Here is a 20,659-nt window from a genome sequence, read left to right as displayed (position 1 = left end):
TGAGAAGAACTGACTCATTGGAAAAGACCCTGATTCTGGGAAAGATTGAAGGCGGGAGGAGAAGGGGATGACAGAAGATGAGATGGTTGGATGGCATCACCCACTCAATGGGCATGAGTTTGAGTAAACTCCGGGAGTTGGTGAGGGACAAGGAGGCCTGGCATGCTGCAGTCAATGGTGTCACAAAGAACTGAACATGACTAAGCAGTTGAACTGACTGAAGACCAGAATAGCAATCCTTTATCTTATTTGTACTATATCTTTCTTTATGTTCACCCCCGTGCTGTGTTACATGCAGCAAAGGGGAGTTTGGTAATTAGTTCTGAGTGACCCCTCCTCCAGAGGATGTGGGTATCAGAGCATGTAGCACCAGACTTCCGATGTCCATCTAGTTGAGCCTAACACGTACAGAGTACAAGTCAGTCCAAACACCTTGCCATGGTTTATATCCTAGATTTGTAAAGTTATGTGTCATTCTAATGTGACATAGTATATTGAGAAAACAAAGTAGAAAAACATTAATTGTTTTATTGTTTCACATTATTCCAAAAAATAGTCATCATTAATATCTTAATGTATGTTGCCTTTTTCTAATGCCCAGGGTTTGTTTTACACATATACATAAACATACACATGTATATGTATGTTTGTATGTTTACATATGTGTAGGAAATGGCAACCCACTCCAGTATTCTTGCCTGGAGTACAGAGTCAGACACGACTGTAGCAACTTAGCACAGTTGTCTTCATAAGTAACCACGTAAGTGTTAGTGGCCCATAAACTGTAGCTCACCAAGCTCCTCTGTCCATGGGATTCTCCAGGCAAGAATACGAGAGTGGGTAGCCATTCCTTTCGTCAGGGGATCTTCCAGACTCAGGGATCGAACCTGGGTCTCCTGCATTACAGGCAGATTCTTTAGCATTTGAGCCACCAGAGAAGCCCAGTTGCCTTTATGTTGTTACTGAATTCAAGTTTGTGTACCTGATGCACAGTGAGGCCAGACAATACACTGAGACATCACAGTTTGGAGCAAAAAAAAGTTTATTGCCAGACCATAAACCCTGCACTCCCTAAAGGAGCGCCAAAGGGTTTTAAAGGTGAGATGACAGAGGGCTGGCAAGGTGACCAACGTTGCTGCGAACTCCCTGCTGTCAGAATCGTCGGTTCTTGCAGCTGTCCACGGAGGTCAGGTCATGATGTTCCTAAACCTTCCATAAGACAAGTGTTAGTCTGTATTCTGCAACTTTTATCGCTATTGAACCTTGAGAATGGGCTGTCATGTATGTTTCAGGTCATTCTTAAAGCAAAAGCCATAGAATACCAAAGTTAAAGAAACAGATCTAATATGGATTCAGATTTGTTTTTTCATATTATGATATTATACATACAATTTTAAGAAAAAAAAATATGGTCTGGCGTATTCTGGTCATACCTTTCAAGTGTTTGACTGGAGATGCAGGGGATATCAGTATTCAACCCAGATCTTTTTTAAATTAAAAAAAATTTTTCTTCATGTTTATTCTTATTATTATATAAATAATGCAATAGAATTTTACTATGTCCCTTTAATATTCTGTTATGTCCCCCAAACACATGTTGTCTTGTTTTTTAAAAAACAGACATAATTCTCACATTGCTTTTATGTCCTGTTTCTCCAAAAGCATTAACAACATTATGGGGGGATTATTCATATAATTTTCTACACAGCAGTGGTAATTTCAACACTGAAATTTTGTACTTCTGTGTGCCATAGTTGAAAGGCAGCAAGTGTTGTCTAAGTCTCTGCATGGGTAGGCACTCCCAAGACTTCAGAGCTCCTGTGACAAACACGTGGAGAATCACTTGTATCACTAAGCTAGAGATCACACGGCAGATGACGCCCAAAGAACAGGGGAGAGTGCAAAGAAAAAGGCATAACCAAAGAATCATTTCTCAAAAAGAAATCCATCCACCCAAAGGAGTGCTGTAGCTTGTCACACAGCTTCCCAGGGCTGGAAAGGATTAGAAAAGTTTCTGTATAATGAGGGGGCAATTACAGTGAGTTGAAAGCAGCCTTGTTATTTATGATGGAGCAAGGTCAACGTGATTAAGTCTCTTCCATTATTTATAAGTTTGTTTGTAATTACTCTAAATCCTAGATGTTTCATATGATATAATAGAACTCATGGTAATGTTATTTCAGGTTCTCTTGATGCATGCATCTGTTTCCCCCAAATTTCAGTCATTAAACCAAAAATGCACACAGTATACTCTGACATTAATCAAGAGGAAAAGCAAAATAATTTTTGACACACTGAAATTTTGTTTAAATAACATAGAATCATGAAAAGCATAATCATTTTATTTCCTAGCATTTGCTTATGGAAAGCAATTTTAAAAAGAGTTTATATCACACTATTGGCTTAAATCATTTTTTAAAATGTCTTTTGGTAGCCACTTATAGTTAAACACACAACTCTTATGATTAATGTCAGTGTTTGTGGTTAAATGAGTCAATTGTTAAATCAGCTATAGCCCTGAAATGCAGGAATGAACAATGAGGGAACGCTGTCCTCTAAATTTGCATGACTAACATTTCCACTTTGATGGGGGAGTTGGCTTATAGCATCTGTTTCAGACACATGAAAATTCAATTAAACTATCAGCTCTCAGAATTACCGTGGAGCAAATATCAACATAGGAAACCATGACCTAATTATATTATGAATTTTAAGCTGGAGATAAAAGCTACATTCCAAGTTAGTCACATTGACTGACTCATTCTCCAGAAAGCTAATAAATATATATTTTTTAATAAGATATAAAGGCAAAGGAGAAATCTCTTATTTATTACTCATTTTTGTCAGACGCTTCTAAAATGCAATTTAATGATAACTCAAAATATAAAAGTTTAGTAAAAGAAGATGTGACTTAGAATAAGAGACAGAAATTTACTTCAGAAGGTAGGACTGAAGTTTCTTCAGTTCTGCCCTAGGAAATAAGCAGGAAGTTGAGTGAAAAATGTCATAGCCTTGGAACTCTATTCCCACTTGCTCTCTGATGACCAAGGAGAGAAGTGCTCTGTGATTGGAACAGAGATCAGGTCAGAGAAAAAGTAGGTTCTGCCATGAGGGACTCTGCCCGTGCAGAGCTAAAGGCAGACAGCCAGTGAGAAGACATGCCATGACATCAGGAGCTTCTCTCGCTGGAACTGAACGAAAGAATGTCTGAGTAGGACCCTGTGGGTCTCCTGGGCACAAAAACCTTTATGGTTACAAGAAATAGCCTTCATTCAGCTTCCACAAACTTCTCTGAGTTCCAACAGGCAGGTTCAAAGAGTTGCTAATCAGGGAAGGGAGGGGATACAGAAACCAGGGAAGAATAATCAAGAAACGCTAGTGCAGCCTTGGGGCAAGGTCCCAGTGTCCCATCAAGGGACACACTCAACAGAATTTTTGAGTGTTTTGCAGATACTGAACCCCCCACCAGGTGGGAGAAATTACCTGTATGCTGCTCAGAAGCCTGCAGACGCCAAATCACTTGAAAACAAAAGGTTGAGATTCCTGACTCCCACTTACTACACCATCAACCAATCAGAAGAATGTCCATGAGCTGATCACACCCTCACTGAACCGTTACTATAAAGACTCTTCATTACCCATCCAGGTCAGGACCCCTCGTTTGGAGGGTATTAGCTTGCTCTGGCCCCCTTTGCCGAGCAATGGAACAAAGCTGTTCTTTTCTACTTCACCCAAAACTCTGAGATTTAATTCAGTGTTGGAGTACAGAGGCTGGATTTGGCTTCAAAGGATATTAAAAAGAGGTCATCTGTCACTCTTCCTATTTAAATTTTAAACTTGTAGTCATGGTCACAGAGGCATGGAGAAACTCTGGGAGATGAAAGTGTCATGCCAAGGCAGAGCCCCAGAAGCCAGCTGCCATCTTTAGAGAATATGCCAAGGAGGATGGCTCCTCCCAGTCCTCAGGTATGACGTCCTTTCATTCTGCCTGACCCATAGAACTGATGAATTCTATCTTCTTTGCTAATTGATGCTCAGAGTTGATTAGCCTCTTATTAAAGAAACGACCAAAATAGTTAACTGAAGACAAAACCTTTGATGAAGTGACGTCTCGTGTGTCTCGTTTCAGTAGTAATCCAGCAATAAGACGATAAGCCTCACTGTATGCACGTCCATCCTGCACACCCACTGTCCCAGCACATATGTCCGGCGCCACCTCCAAGCCTCTGTTCGTGCTTGCTGTCAGTCCCATCGCCACATGTGCTATGACTCTTGTCCATCTGGTCAACTGCTAGCCTTGCTTAGATATCTAGTTCAAATGTCTGATGGTATTTGTTGCCTTCCTTTATGTCCCCACAGCCTTTTCACATACAAACTCAATCACAGTTTTTAACACAATATATTCCAACTTACATATACATCCCTGGGCTCTTTTGCTTATGAACTTGATGACAAAAAAGACCGACACACAAAGGTGAGTCAGTTACTGTAATAAGGTTCCCAACAGAGGTACCTTGAACTGCTCTGGCCTTTAATTAGAGGAGGTATATCTGAGGGAAGGAAAAGAAATTTCTATATCCTTGCTGAGATCCTTTCCTTGGGCATGAGTAGATCAAGCTGCCATTCTAGCATGGAATGAAAGTGAACCCACAGGACAGTCCACTAAATGGACTAGACACACTTGGGGGCAATACTCACAGAGGCACTCATGTGTTCAATTTACTTCCAAGGACCCTACACAGTAGAAATAGCGAGTTTCAGACTAATGCCCGATCATTCACTATGGGCAGCTACTTAGAGCTATAAGAGATTGATACTTATAGCACTAATCTAAGGAAGAGATCCCATCCTTGGGTCAAATAGAATCTCTTAACTTTGTGACCATGACACAGACAGCAGGCTAATGAAAAGCATGCCTATTTCAGAACTGCCACAATAGCTAATGAAACGCAGGGCATTTTTCCATTCTTACACTGGTCCATAACGTCCTCTTTAAGCCCAATAAGCATAACAGGAGCCTTTTATTTAATGTGAAAGATATTAAAATAGCTGAACTGACACTGAACAAAGCAGTTAGATACCAGATTTCAGGGGAAATAGACTAGGAAAACCAGGAGACCCACAGTCTTCATGAAGACACTTGATATATTTCTGCCAATATGTTCATGGCAAATGCCATTTAAAATAAAATTCTTCTAACCAGCAAGCTTGTAGGTGGGTTGTAGTATTCTTAGCAATCATTAAAACCCATATGCTTCTTCACTGCTGCTCACGTACATTGTATTTTTGTTACTAGGGAATTGTTTTCATTGAAAAAAGAGCGATTCTAGTTCCATGGAACATTTAATATGTAAAAACTCAGAAAAATATCATTCAGAATTGGGTCAAAAATGCTTTTAAATACATGCTACAAGGATTATAGAAAGTGGTCTACACTTCCGGTCTAAAGTTCCTTTTTTCCCAGTCTCTCTTCAACCCACTCTACTCAGAGTCTTGTTCTGTCTTCCTTCATTCCTCCCAAACTCACCAGTGACTCCACACTGCTAACCTAATGGTAAGTTCTCAGCCTTCATCCCATGGCTCTACAAACAATACACATATTAAGCACAGAAAATCACTTGCTGCCCCTCAGTACACTTTCTTCACTTGAATTCCCAGATACCACTCTCTCCTGGTGGTTCCTACTCCCTCACTCGTCCTCCCATCTCACTCTCTTTGGCTGTTTCCTCCTCCCCTACCTTTAACATCGGAACATTCCCAACTCCCTCCTTATTCCTCTCCCCTTCTCTATCTACCCTCATTTCCTTGGGTGATCTTACCTAGAGCTGCAGGTATCATTTGTATGCCTGTGAGTCTCAAACATGTAGAATGTTGTACTCAAGGCACAGATTTATTTCCCAAAATCCAGACTCATCTATCCCCTGCCTACTCAACATCTCCATTTGCATGTATCTTAGCATAACTGCAGCTGGATTTCTGATCTTCTCCCCCAAATCTGTTTTATCTTCAGCCTTTTTTCTCCCTTTGGTTAGCAATGCCATCTGTCCATTTGCTCAGGCCAGAACTTATAGGCATCTTTGACTGATTTCTTTTTTCTCTGACACCCACATCCAATTAATCAGCCAATCCCTTTGGCTCTAATTTCAAAGTATTAAACCAGAGAACCAACCATTCCAAAAATATTGATAGATTAAAAAAAAAAATACAGTTCAAGTTCCTGAAAGATAATTTAAGTATTGCCCCATGCCAATCCTCACATGGATTTCTGTACAATGTCACAAACCTACTAAACAATCAGCATATGTCATCTGAAACTATGTTTTTGAGTTTCTTCTCTGAACATATTAAACAAAATAAAATTATGTTTTGGTTTAATCTCAGCTTTATTTTTTTCTAAATCTCTTTCTCCACAGATGCTGATGTCTCACAGCTAGTTCATTATTAGAAAGTAGCTATTTTTCCCCCAGAAGCACATAAGAGAGCCCTCCAGAGAGCCTATTAATACAATTCAAGGATGTACCATTTTTAGCTTACTGTGCCTGTATGGTAATTAGTGAAAAAAGAAATCATTCGTTTATTACCATCTCTTAATACTCACATATTTCTCTCTTCTGTTTCTGTTTCCTATTTTCTCTGTATGTATAAAATGCATTTTACAGGAGACGGTATAAAATTGAAAACAGTACAAAGTAGCACAGTCACCTTCATGTTCTATAGATAAAGAATGAAGGAGCCTAGTGGGCTTGCCTGGTGGCTCAGTGGTAAAGATTCTGCCTGCAAATGCAGGAGACATGGGCCCAGTCCCTAGTCTGGGAAGATCCCTTATGCCCCAGAGCAGCACAGGCTGTGATCCAGAGCCCAGGAGCCCCCACGGGCCTTGACTACTGAGGCACGCGCCCTCTAGAGCTTGAACTCTGGAGCGAAAAGCAGCCCCCCGTCACTGCAACAAGAGAAAAGCCCATGCAGCCACAAAGACCCAGCAGAGCCAAAATTTAATTCATCATTTTTTTAAAAAAAAGAACCTAGCAACATCCTCCCCTCTAGTGCATGTATTAATATGTTTCACAAATATACATAGCATGACAGGCACTTTGCTAGGGACTAGTGATTCCACAATGGTCACGACGAATGTAGCTCCTATCCTTTGGTACAGTCTAGGGATTGTTATAGATAAAGAAGTGGGCTATTGCCCTCCAATGTAAAGCCTGCTGAGATAGGTGAGGAAGAGAGGGCCACAACAACACTAAGTTCAGCACATCGGCAATGGCTTACTAGAGAAAACAAGTTGCAAGGTATGACCTAGGATAAATAGGAAGAGTCAGTTTGTCAGGGAAGAGAGACTAGCATTTTGTAGAGAAAGAATGTCACATGAAATAGGTGAGAGAACATCTGAAAATTTCTAGAAGTTCAAAGTGTTCAAAGAGGAAAGGAGGAGTGAGGAAATGAAGCTTGAGAAGTAACCTGGAGCCAATGTTTTTTGTGGTTTTTTAGTACTTTCCTTGTCTTAGCTGGGGCACACGGGATCCTCACAGTGCTCAGGGTGGGCCCCGATCTGTGGCACAGGCTCTGGAGAGCACAGGTCCAGTGGCTGCGGCAGAGGAGCTTAGTTATCCAGAGGCACTTGGTTTCTTGCTCAGGGATTGAACTGTGTCCCCTGCACTGGTGTGTGGATTCTTAACCACTGGACTGCCAAAGAAGTCCCTGGAGCTAATTCTAAGCGATGGCAAAGAACCTGCAGCTTTTAGTAAGGGAAATAGAGGAAGAAAGCCGTAGACTGAGTGGCCTGAACACCAACGTCTACTCCTCACAGCTCTAGAGGCTGGAGCAGACTCTGTGTTTGGGGACGGCCCGGTTCCTGTTCCATAGATGACCCTCTTCCTTGCGTGACCTCACGTGGCAGAAGAGGTGGAGGAGCTCCTTGGGTGCCTTTGATAAGGGCACTAACCCCACTCGTGAAGGTTCCATCCTCCAGCCCTAATCACCTCCTGGAGGCCCCAGCTCCAAATAACATCACACTGGGTTTAGGACTTCAACATACAGAGTGGGGGGTCGGGTGGGGGAGGGAGAGAGAAATTCAGTCTATGGCAAAAACTTCAATCTTGAAAGTGACAATCAAGTGTGTGCTTCAGAAAAATCACTCTTACTGTGCTGTGGAAAAGATATAAACAGAGGGGTAAGATCAGAAGTAGGAAAACAGGCAAGTTGACATAATCATGGAGTGTGATGATAGTGATTTGAACTAAAAGAATGAGAAGAGAAATAGAGCGAACAATTTTATTTGTATGGTTGCCAAATAAAATTTTGGCTGCACAGAAGATTTTACATTCTACTGCACTCATTGAACAGTACTTGCTGATCTTCTATTATCAAAGAATTCGAACCAACATCTGAAAACTAAGACCCAAAGAAGTTAATTTAATTAATTAAGGTCACAGGTAATTACTGATACAACTGAGTCTTCCAGTCCAGCATTAGTTATAGCTCAATGTTTTACACAGAAGGACATTCTAGTTATCTCAGTAAAATGAATTCAGACTCATCCCTCTAAAATGCTACAAAAATAAGGCTATGAACTACAGTGTTTAAAATGAGCTTAATTCTGATCCTTAAAATTCACACTGTAGAAACGTAATTTGCTTGAGCACCTTCCGTCGAATAGTTTAGGTCCCCTTGAATTAGTCTGTACTTAAAATTGCATCACCAACCAAGAGCCTAATACTGTTTGCCAGAGACTGCTGTAGCCATACCAGTCAATTGTTAGAGCCACCGGCAGAGAAAGTTACCATACGCATTAACCTGAAGCCTTTGAGTGGAAGGTTACTGGAAATAATGACTGGGAGTATCAAAATCATGAATAAAATATGGGAATCAGGGTTGCAAGTTATAAAACTCTCTTATCAAGGCTGCAGACCAAATGTGCTCTCAGAGGCAGTTCTCCCACCTTGGGTGACATAGATGAATGATGATGCTGATTAAAAAAAGGAGGCAAGAGCAAATTAGCACCTGAGGATGAATTCTGTTGATGTTGTTATCAGTAGGATCCAAATAAAATGTGTTAATTTTTCTGTGTTTTCTCAGAGTTCAGCTGTGAAAATAGAGGTGTCTCTTGGAGAAGAAGATAAGAAAAAAGTGAAGATAAAGTAGGTCCTTTCAAGAGATAATAAGAAGTATGGCAAGAGCCAAAGGAGACAATATTTTGATTAAAATCAAATACTTCATAGGACTAAGATATATTCTCAGTTTGCTTAGGGAGAGTGAGGAACGGAAATTCCAAGGTACTTTGTTGGAATTACACGTGGTGAGTGGAGGAAAAGCGTAGCATAGGCCTATAAAAAGGGCAGGGATTTGTGTCAAGTTTAACATATAGAATATGTGTTGAGACTCCTGGGATGAATGATCAAGGCAATCCTTGATGAAGCCGTCAGTATTTTTGAGTGGTTCTGACAAATCTCTCCAAATTTAAGTGATTTAAACACAGAGAAGCTAGTGATTTCAAAAAGGCACCAAGTATTACTGAAAAAGTTCCAAGTAGAAGGTAGTGTCCGGGTTTTCCGGGTGGTGCTAATGGTAAAAAACCCACCTGCCAATGCAGAAGACATAAAAGGTGCTGGTTCGATCCCTAGGTTGGGAAGACCCCCTGGAAAAGGGAATGGCTACCCACTCCAGTGTTTCTAGTTTGGAGAATCCCATGGACAGAAGAGCCTGGTGGACTGGGTCCACTGGGTCGCAAAGAGTCAGACACAAGTGAAGTGAGTGAGTACATGGGCAGAGGGTACAGTCCAGGGGTCTCACATATCACAAGTCTTACTTCAGATGAAAACGTCACCAGAGGGCTGGCTTGCGAGTAACTCAGGTGATCCGTGGTTCTTCGTCGGGTATCTGGGTGAACTTGTGTTTACACAGGGAGGAAAAATTCACTAATTCTTTACTTATTTTGAAAATGGGATTATTCATCTTTGAATTGGTGTGTTTGTACTTAGCAAAGAAAAGAAGCAGACAGGTAAAATAATCATGCACATAAAATAGTGAGGAAGAACTTTTCTATTTCTTTGGGGAACTAAGTGCTTGAAAGCACTTTAAAAGCACCTATTGTACATGAACATAAGAATATCAGAGTGGTCGTAGCCAATCAGAGGACTGCACAGTCTCACTCTTCATTAGATTACTGACAATAGATAGCAAAAGAACTTGCTCCTTCTGCCATGTACCTCAACATTATCAATTAAGAACAAAATGTCCTAGCAAGCCTTTTTTCATCAGTCAGAATTTATTTCAGCCCTTTAAGAGTCTTACTATACACCCACCTATCACTTATCTTTTATCTATATCATTTAATCTTTACAGCAACCCTAGGAAGTAGGGATTACTTATTCTTGGGCTAGGAAACCTGTTAACTTCATCTGGGACTTTACTCATCCAATAGCTTTTTATTCATCTGCTTTGCTGGAGGTCAAGCAATGAATCATTGGTGGCACTGGAATTATTGCCAAATCTGGTTTGGGAGTCAGACTTGTGGTAGAATCTCCATGGCTTACTGATTCTATGAATTGGGCAAATTTCCCCAATTCATTGAAGTTCAGTTTGCTGCTGCTGCTGCTAAGTCACTTCAGTCATGTCCAACTCTGTGCAACCCCATAGACAGCAGCCCACCAGGCTCCCCCATCCCTGGGATTCTCCAGGCAAGAACACTGGAGTGGGTTGCCATTTCCTTTTCCAATGCATGAAAGTGAAAAGTGAAAGTGAAGTCGCTCAGTCCTGTCCGACTCTGAGTGACCCCATGGACTGCAGCCTACCAGGCTCTGCCGCCCATGGGATTTTCCAGGCAAGAGTACTGGAGTGGGGTGCCATTTCCTTCTCCGTAAATGTTGTCACTTAGTAGAATTAAACGATCCTTGTTCCTAGTAGGAATTCATTCTCTTCTCTAGCTTTTCCATTGCATCTGAGTGGGAAGAATATCCAGGGCTTATTAGCTTTTGTTCTCTTTCTCTCTGTCTGTCCCTCTGTCTGTCTTGCTCTCTCTCCCCAGCACGGCAGGGCAGAGGAAACAAGCCTGGGCCACTTCAGCCCACACACGAGGGAAGCCACCTCGCCCCTCTGTCCTAGCTCCCCTTGCTGTCTCTGATTTGCTTCGGATGGCTTCTTTTCCCACTAAGAGGAAAGATGGAAAAGTCCTCTTTGGACTTAAAAAGTAGCAAGACTAGGTCTTACATTTCACTTTCTGTGTACTTTTAATCCTAAATATCCTAGGAAAAAGAAACCCTCCTTATGGTTCCAGCTTAACTTACTGGACCAAAATCCTAAGTAATAAAGGGTAGTGTCCCCTGCAAGAGGGGGCATGCCCTTTGTACATGGACCTCCGCAGAGACTTCCAACCAAGGAAGCAAAGCTGGGCCAAGACCGGACTCGTGCAATCCTTAGTGCTTGGCCTAAGACCACTGTGATACTTTCTTCCTATAATTTTGATATCTGTTATCATGATTAATCAACTATTCCTCCCTTATTTTTAATTTCTATGAAATGTGGGGAAACTCAGTAGTTTAGCTTAGAATTTTAGTGACTGCTCTCACTTATAGGATCAATGTTGCATAAAATCAATTTTAATTCCAACTCCCTCTGTCTTATTATCAAATAATTTGCTAAGTAGAACATATCAAGGAAGATTTTCTCTGCATAATTTTATGTCACTGGAAATAATAATCTTGTACTTTTGTAATACATATTCAGATTTCACTAATTTACACAAACCTTTCCCCTTCATTAATCCAAAATAATATTGTATGGACGCCTGGGCTTCTCTTTGACCTATACTCATTTTAGTCTCAGTCTCATTTTTCTTTTACCCCTAAAATAGAAATAATGGAGCAATGTACATTTCCCCATCCTTGGAATTCACTAAATTTTTTAAATCCTGTGTTTGAGTAAGATGTTTTACAGTAAGGCTTTAATGTGATTGAATGAAGCATGAAGAAATGGTCACACACTTAGACCTCAAGTAAACAAAACAATGTAGACATTTCAGTTCAAATCACCTTCTCATTAGAGAAACTCTGCTGACACAAGCTCTGTTCCAATTGTAGCAAACGTGATTTTATAATCGAGTATGAGCCGTATGGGTTTTCCAAGAAAGCTGCAGGCTTTCACAGTACCACTTTTGGCTATATAATCAAATGGCTATAACCCAAGACAGTCAAGCGGTTTGAAATGACATTCTTAATACAAAGTCTTTCTAAATTATTGTTTTCTAAGCAGATAACAGCTCTGGAAATGAAGGAGACTCGGGAGATAAGATCTAATCTGATGGTGAAGAAATTCAAATGCCATCATAAAGATAAAGTCATTGAGGTGCTTGGCATATAGCAGTGGGGTTCTGAGATTGAGACATCCTTTAACATAGCAAGCATTTAGGAAGTGCCCATAACATGGCAAACCAGAACTGAGCTAAAGATACAAGAATAAATTGACTATGACTCTAGCCCCTCAGGATTCCCAGTCTGGTGGACAGAGCTGGCTGATCATTCACTCGCTCCTTGTGAGGGTAGAGGATAAACTGGGCCCAGTTCAGAAGGATTTTTTCCTATCTTGAGTCAAATATTTCCAAACATGCTTTCCTGGGGAGCAAAAGAACTGCTGTGAAACTAAGTAATTGCTTGAGGTGTGGGTGATGAACATTTATTTCCTTTATCGCATTAATCCTCCCACCTGACCTCAGGGGCAAAGTTTACCCTTTTTTACAGAGGAAGTAATCCCTGTGGCTGAGAGATTGTCCTTCATCGCTGACTAACATGTGGCAAGCCTAAGATGCATTCTCAGATATGTAGGCTTTCTGTCACACCACATTGCCTAATAAGGGTGTGAATATCCAATATCCCGTGATTTGATTACTTAGTAAAGGACCCTGCAGTGTGAGGTATATGAAGGAGGTTGGCTGATAACAGATGGACCATGTGTACTGAATCATTATCCCTCCTTGTGCAGAGTGTTGCAATTTTGTGTGTGTGTCTGTGCTCAGTTGTGTCTGGCGCTTTGCGACCTCACAGACCATAGCCCGCCAGGCTCCTCGGTCCTTGGGATTCTCCAGGCCAGAATACTGGAGTTGGGTTGCAGTGCCCTCCTCCAGGGGAACTTCCCAACCCAGGGACGGAACACACGTCTCTCGCGTTTCTTGCACTGGAAAGTGGATTCTTCACCACTGAGCTCTCTGGGAAGCGTAACTCACTGAAGAACTCTAATTATACACAGAAGCAGAGCAATGACAGTCACTGTGCCCAAGACTGTCATCACGTGAGTGAGGACAGATGAAAGGCAGTGATGCTTTGTATCTCAACAGACACACCTGTATTCAAGTCCTTCCCAGGTTTGTATCTGGTTCAATGGTGTCAGCTCACCACTTAACATAGACTCTCAATTCAATAAAGAAATGAATGAATAGGGACTTCCCTGGCGGTTCAGTGGTTAAGACTTTGCGCTACCAATGCAGAGGGCCTGGGTTCAGTCCCTGGTCAGGGAACTAGATCCTGCATGCCATGGCACAACCAAATACTCTACTGAAAAAAGAGAAATGAATGAACGACAAAATAAATAAATGAATGACCACGGCATCTACCTCATTGCAAGTTACAAGCCACACTTTTCTCAGTCTGATGATGTGAGGCCAGAAGATAGGCCTGAGTGTGAGCCCTGGACACTGATGGAGAAGCTCCTATTTACCACCTGGGACCTATTTACCACCTGTTCACAGGGCAGCCTGATGCTTGCCTCAGAATTTAAATGCCCAGTGGAGTACACTCTGCAAGCTTAGCTGGGTTTTATTACAAGGAGTCCCCACTTTGTCTCAATGCACATCTAGCTTAGAGATCAGCGTAGATGAATCGATGGTGTAGTGCATTAGGGCAGTGATTCGGAACCTCCGTCAGCACGTACTGATCTGGAACCTCCAGCTTCGTCAGTTCCTAAGAATCAGTCTATCATGGTGAAGAATCACAGGATAATTGTAGGGCCCACCCGATGTGAAAGATGACGGGGATGCAGTCTGCGGGTGTTATACACAGGGTGTGGCGGGGGAGAGGTATGCAGGGGCACTGGGGAGTGTGCATTGGCCTCTGTGTGGTCAGGAGAGGTAACAATGTGAAAACAAACATTTCAAGATGCTAGTGTGATAGGGGAGAGCACAGACCTTGGTGACCAACAGACTTCAGTTTCCGTCTTCCTCTCACATCGAGTATGTCGTATGACCTTGGGCTTGTGGCTTCACTTCTCTGTGCTTAAGTGAACTTCTCAGTGAAACAGAACAGTCCCATGTACCTTCATGCTGATGGTGAGATTTAACAGAGAGAATCACGCAAATCAAATGGCAAGGTACTTGACCTACAGCCAGCACCTCACAAACTTTAGTGTCTTTTCTCTTTCTCCCTTCTGAAGGGGGAAGCATCTCTCAGAAGTATACTCCTTAGTTTGAGAGACCTCTCCCCATTCACCCAAGGCCACTTTGCCATTACAGTCATTAAGAACCCAAACAGCCAGGGTTAGTTATTAGGAATGTCACCATCTAGCTGAGATTGTTTCAGAGATACTGACACAGCCCTTACCATAAAGCAATGTCATTATCATTTAGATTGTCAGATACCTTTGTGTGGATCTGGTCATGACAGTGTGTCTTCCCTGTACAGAGCACCAATGATGGAGGAAGAATTTTAGAGAAATTGGGTATGTGGATTTTGAAGTCAGAAATCTATAAAATTTCACTCCACTACCTTTCAATTATATGCTACACTGGGAAATTCATTTAATCCTTTTAAGCTTTGGTTAGGATATCTACGACTATCAATTTTGCAGGGTTGTTGTGAAGATTAAGTGAGATACTTATATAAGTCAACAATCAGAGTAGTACTTGCCCATAGTAAGGGCCGGTATGTGCCAACTCTGTGACCCCATGGACTGTAGCCCACCAGCGCCTTTGTCCATGGGACTCTCCAGGCAAGAATCCTGGAGTGGGTTGCCATTTCCTACTCCAGGGGATCTTGCTGACCCAGGGATGGAACCCTGGTCTCACGTCTCCCGTCTCCCGCATCGGCAGGCAGGTTCTTTACTACTAGTACCACCTGGGGAGCCCAGTGAGGACCCAGCTTTTGCTACTTTTTATTGCTATCTAGCTGCTGTCATGGAGACTTTTCTAATGGAATCTTTCCAGCCCAGTGCAGCTGAGGCAGTGGAAATTCAGAGAGGTTAAGGAACTGTCCTAGGTTCCCATACCATCTTCATTTCTTTATGGATTGCGTGCCCCTCTAAGAAATTTCTTCAAAACTACCTGTAGGTGGGAGGTTCCCACAGAGTGGAAAGGGCACGAGATTGGAGCTGTAAGAGCAAGTTTAAGCAGGGGCAGCTCCACTTATCAGCTGCATAAAAGGGCAACTCACCTCCCCACGCTGTGAAGGAGGAGGTTTGACAAGGTGTCTGCTGGGGTCACTCTGGGCGCTGACACCTGGGTTCCGTGTGACAGGCTCGGAGGCCTAGACCCGCGCGTGCATCTCCTGGGACCTCTGTGGACCTACGCGATAGTGCTGGCGTTACCGGGGTCGCCACCCTGCTTCCTTACTTTTCCATTCACAAGGCGTGGAATGGGGTTCTCTTCATAATTGAGCGTCCTTATCTGCAAATGAATATTCCCAAACACCAGTCACGGCTCCAAACATACAAAGACCAGTTCATTTCCTCTTTTCCCTTCCTTTGATTTGTCATCTTCAGTCTGGGGTTGTCGCAAGATAGACTTCCTCAGCTGCTTTTCAGGCTGTTAAAAATGATCACAAGAGTCATGGGCATAAATATTGAAATCATAAATAGAGTTCTTAAGTTCTCTTTGTTTTCTTTTTTCTTGACATATAGTTGATATATAATGTTATGACAATCTATGCTGTACAGCAAGGTGATTCACTTAGACATGTACATGCACTCTTTTTTATATTCTTTTCCACTGTGGCTTATCCCAGGATACTGGATGCATTTCCCTGTGCTGCAGAGTAGAAGCGTGTTGTTAATCCTTTCTACATCCAGCGGTTTGCATCGCTCCTCCCAGACGCTCAGTCCTCCCCGTGTCCACTCCTGGCTCAGCCTGGGCAACCACACATCTCTTCTTTGTGTCTGTGAGGCTGTTTCTGTTCCCTGGATAGGTCCTTTTATGATAAATATCCTACTGAATCCTCATTCTAAGGGCAGACTTTGGTTGCATTGATTCTAGGGAGAGAAGTTTTCTACTTTTTGACTGAGATTACATGTGTAAAGATAGTATTAAGAGTAGATAAATTCTATTTAAATTTAAAATGCTGATAAGCTCATCACACTAGCACAACTATACTTCTTGCCTTGCAATATTTATTATGTGTTGGTCTTTTGTTATGTGTCAGACACTGGGCTTAGACCTTTATAGAACTTATCTCATTTAATCTTTAGAGCACCCTGAAGATATTAAAACTATAATTAACTCCATTTTACAAACTGGAAAACTGAGGCTTAGCATGGTTAAGGAAAAAATCCTCAAGATCACGTAGAGATGAGATGGATCAAGTTTTGAACCCAGACGTGTCAGACTTAAAGGCAAGTCTATATGGCCAAACTATTCTGCCTCCATTTGTAATCATTTTTGTGACTTTTCAACAGTAGTGGACATCACCTTTTACTATTTTTGCTTAACAATTTTGTAAGTATCTTCTGGAATCACTTGAAAGAGTTTTTAAAAATAAAAGGAACAATCAACAACAACAGTCCCAGGTGCTGTGGCTAAGTGCATAAACATTACTCTTTCCTTTGACCTTCAAAATAATCCTATATGGTAAGGAATTACAAACATCTTCATTTTACACACAAAGGCACAAGTTCAGGAAGGTTAAACAACTTACCATGGTCACAGAATTCAGACTTGGCAGAGCCACACTTTAATCTCAGATCTGCCTGAATATAGAGTCCAAGCTGTTAACTAAAGAGATGCACTGAGTACCAGCCTGATAAAACTGAAACATTCTCAGTTTTCTCAAGGAGATGACAAGAAGTAGCAGGACTCTTCAGAAGTAGCATTTCTTTCCATTGTCACCTCATTATTCAGAAACTCTGAGCTTTCAGTAAAAGCCCAGGTTCTCTGCAAAGCTACAGATGAGATATTGAGCAGCCATGGTTGGAAAGGGGGCTTCCCAGCTGGCACAGTGGTAAAGAATCTACCTGCCAACACAGGAGACACAAAGACATGGGTTCAATCCCTGGGTCGGGAAGATCTCCTGGAGAAGGTAATGGTAACCCACTCCAGTATTCTTGCTTGGAAAAGTCCATGGACACAGGAATCTAGTGAGCTACAGACCATGGGGTCACAAAGAGGCAGACATGACTAAGCGACTGAACACACACACACACACACACACACACACACACACACACACACAGTTGGAAAGAGGTTTGTGACGAAACCACTTCCAGCAATGCTCCAAACAAGTCCACCACCAACCATCCACATGGAAGCCCCTGGTAGGTGGGAAAATGTGTGATTCCTTTAGTTTGGGCCCCCAGTGACATCAGTTCAGTTCAGTTCAGTTCAGTCGCTCAGTCATGTCCGACTCTTTGCAACCCCATGAATTGCAGCACACCAAGCCTCCCTGTCCATCACCAACTCCCGGAGTTCACTCAAACTCACGTCCATCATCTACCCCCAAGCCAGCAGCTGCTCCATGAATCGCCATGTGGTCTTTTCACATGTACCGGTTCTCTTCATTGGTGGAGATGGCGTTCCAATCCCTCGCTCTAGCAGTTTGACAGAAGAAAAAGGTCAACAGGGATCATCTCACACCTGTCAGAATGACTGTCATCAAAAACACAAATAACAAATGTTGACAAAGACGTGGAGAAAAGGGAACCCTCATACACTACTGGTGTGAGTGCAAATTGGTGCAATCACTGCAGAAAACAGTACGGAGGTTTCTCAGAAAAGTAAGAGTAGAGCTACCACATGACCCAGTACTCCACTCCAAGTTATGTGTCCAGAAAAAGAAGAAAACACTACTTCAAAAATATAACACACCCCAATGTTCATACGACATTATTTACAATAGCAAGATATGGGAGAAACCTAAATGTCCATCCACAGATGTGTAGATAAAGAAGTCGCTGTATAGATACACAATGGAATACTACTCAAGCATAAAGAAGAATGAACAATTTGTAGCAACATGGATGGAATTGAAGGGCATTTTGCTAAGTGAAATAAATCAGACAGAGAAAGACAAATACTGTACGATAATTTCATTTATATGTGAAATTCTAAAAATAACAATAGAGAATATAACAAAAAAGAAGCAGACTCACAGATATAGAGAATCATGTAGTAGACCAAAAAAAGTCAGCATATGTGCATTGGTGGAGTCTTGAGTTCCACAAGCGATATGTAAAGGAAACTTATGAGGTTATAAGGTCTTCAGTATCTGCCATAACACTTCCTAGGCATGTCACTTCATCCTTTGACCGTCAGTTTTGTCATCTATAAATATGGGCAGCAATGCCTCTCTTGAAGGTGGCTCAGACAGTAAATAATCTCGCTGCAATGCAGGAGACCTGGGTTCGATCCCTAGGTTGGGAAGAGCCCCTGAAGGAGGGTATGGCAACCCCCTTCAGTATTCTTGCCTGGAGAATCCCCATGGACAGAGGAGCCTGGCGGGCTACAGTCCCCTGGGGTCACAGAGTCAGACACAACTGAGTGAGTAAGCACACGTGCACACAAGACTCTGTAGGGATTATTTGAGATAACCTAAAACAGACAACTGGACCACTCTATGTCCGTGATGCGTAAGGAAAACAAAGTCTAGACCTTTGTGCTATACCTGCCCTTCCTTGTGGACACACACCCTTGTAATTAGAAGACTTCCTAATCCAAATTGACCACAAAAGCTGACTCAGAGCTTTGAAAGCCACTGAGATATCCAGCAGTGCTAACCAGCCTATACAATATTATTGCAAGAAGCATGGCCACATTCTTTGTAAAATCAGCCGTCTAGGGTCTCTTTCCTAGCTCTTATTAATTTTCTTGGGCAGATGATAAAACTTCAAGAAAGAAAGCTCAGTAGTACCAGGGCTTCAGACAGTAAAAGCCAAAAGGCAAACTCCCTCTCAGCTGAATTCACTTACACACAGATTATGCTTAAACACTGGTCATTACACAGGCCTAGATAATATTTCCAGATGTGCACATTTGGGAGACCAATCCTGTGTGTGAGAAGACGGAAGTGAATTGTGTTTTCACTGATGATGAATGGTCTGTTCACCCATGGAATAACTTTCAGGAAAGATAAAGATGAGCATGTCTGGTCTCCCCACGGCTAATCCCCTGTTTTTAGCCACACATGAGCCTCCTACCCTGGCTAAGGCAAGACCCCCATCCATCAGTGAGGGAAAACCTGTGCTCTTTAATACTTCGAGACACTTCCAAGGCTTGGCATGCAGACCTCAGAGGTGGGACACTAGAATTCTGCATCAGACCCTAATGTTCCCTTTCCTTGGGCAGACTCTGAATCATTCCAGAAACAAAACCCTACCCTTTATCTCCTTTGCTACTTTTTAATCCTGCTAATAAAACTGGAGTTGTAACAGTGATACCTGTGTCTAATCATAGCAAGGGAGAGGATTATGTAGCACAGTTCAGTGAAGATGGTAAAAGCACTTTTCAAAATACAGCCTGGCCATTCTCTCAAGTTTCTTCCATTCTCATAAGCCAGCTCCTGAATGCTAAAATTATTTTAACAGGCACAGCACATGATACATTAATAAATGATCAAAGGGTGTGCATTTGCTAATGTCCCTTTGGCCTTGATAAAGCAACCAGCAAATATTCCATTAACCACAACCCATGAAGTCATTTTTTTAGACTTGAAATATATTTTCCCCATCTCATGCTGGAGGTGGGTCACCAGGATTGCTTAGTTTATGCACTTGAAAACTGAATCCTTAAAGAAAAATGTTGAGATGGATTATTTATGAACATGCCTAAATTATGTAGTGATTTCATTGAGATTTCTGGGACTTGTATGAAGTAGAATGTCCCCTGAGGTGGCCACATCTCATTTAATCTGTCCGTTTCATCTTTTCCTCCACTTCAGAGACTTCCCATATTTTGAGGTTCACTTTGAAACAATAGCTCATTTTGAAATGTAATTTAGAAATATATTTATTATGTATTGCAGTGTAGCACAAAATATTGCCTTATAAAAAAAGAAAGCAAGCCACAGGACACAGACAAACAGAAAAGAAATTATACTTTAGAGTCACCACTCATTCATAAGATGGGAGGGGCCGCAAAAATACCCCAAAATTACAGTATAAAAGAACAATAAGAAAAATTTTAAAAATAATAATCATGAAAACTCTATGTAGCAACATACTCCTCTGTGCTTTAATACACTCTCCTGTCTCCCACAAAAGTTGGAGACAAGTATATGAGTAGTTCCATTGTATGAGTAAAACATTGAGAAACATAAAGTTATGTTCCTTACTAATCTTGCACAAATGAATCACTTACAAGTCACCACCAGGAATCTGCAAGGAAGTATTATTTTCATCTGAGCTACAAAATTGGAAATATGTATCATCAGGGGCCCCTTTTGGTCAATGTTCCAAAACACTCATCAGTGTAAAC

The 20,659-nt window shown here is 41.8% G+C and overlaps 1 long non-coding RNA gene across 1 annotated transcript; it reads right to left on the bottom strand.

The window, feature by feature from the left end:
- Positions 1-641: 641 nt before the first annotated feature.
- On the bottom strand, positions 642-16,191 carry LOC132344237 (uncharacterized). The gene is made up of 3 exons (XR_009493414.1): positions 15,414-16,191; positions 14,174-14,308; positions 642-1,209 (listed from the first exon to the last, which is right to left on the bottom strand). It is a non-coding gene; the product is annotated as an uncharacterized lncRNA (long non-coding RNA).
- Positions 16,192-20,659: the final 4,468 nt, after the last annotated feature.

The sequence above is a fragment of the Bos taurus genome, chromosome 29, assembly GCF_002263795.3.
Source record: "Bos taurus isolate L1 Dominette 01449 registration number 42190680 breed Hereford chromosome 29, ARS-UCD2.0, whole genome shotgun sequence".
Classification (NCBI taxonomy): Eukaryota; Metazoa; Chordata; class Mammalia; order Artiodactyla; family Bovidae; genus Bos; species Bos taurus.
This window is presented reverse-complemented; position numbering and strand designations above follow the sequence as displayed.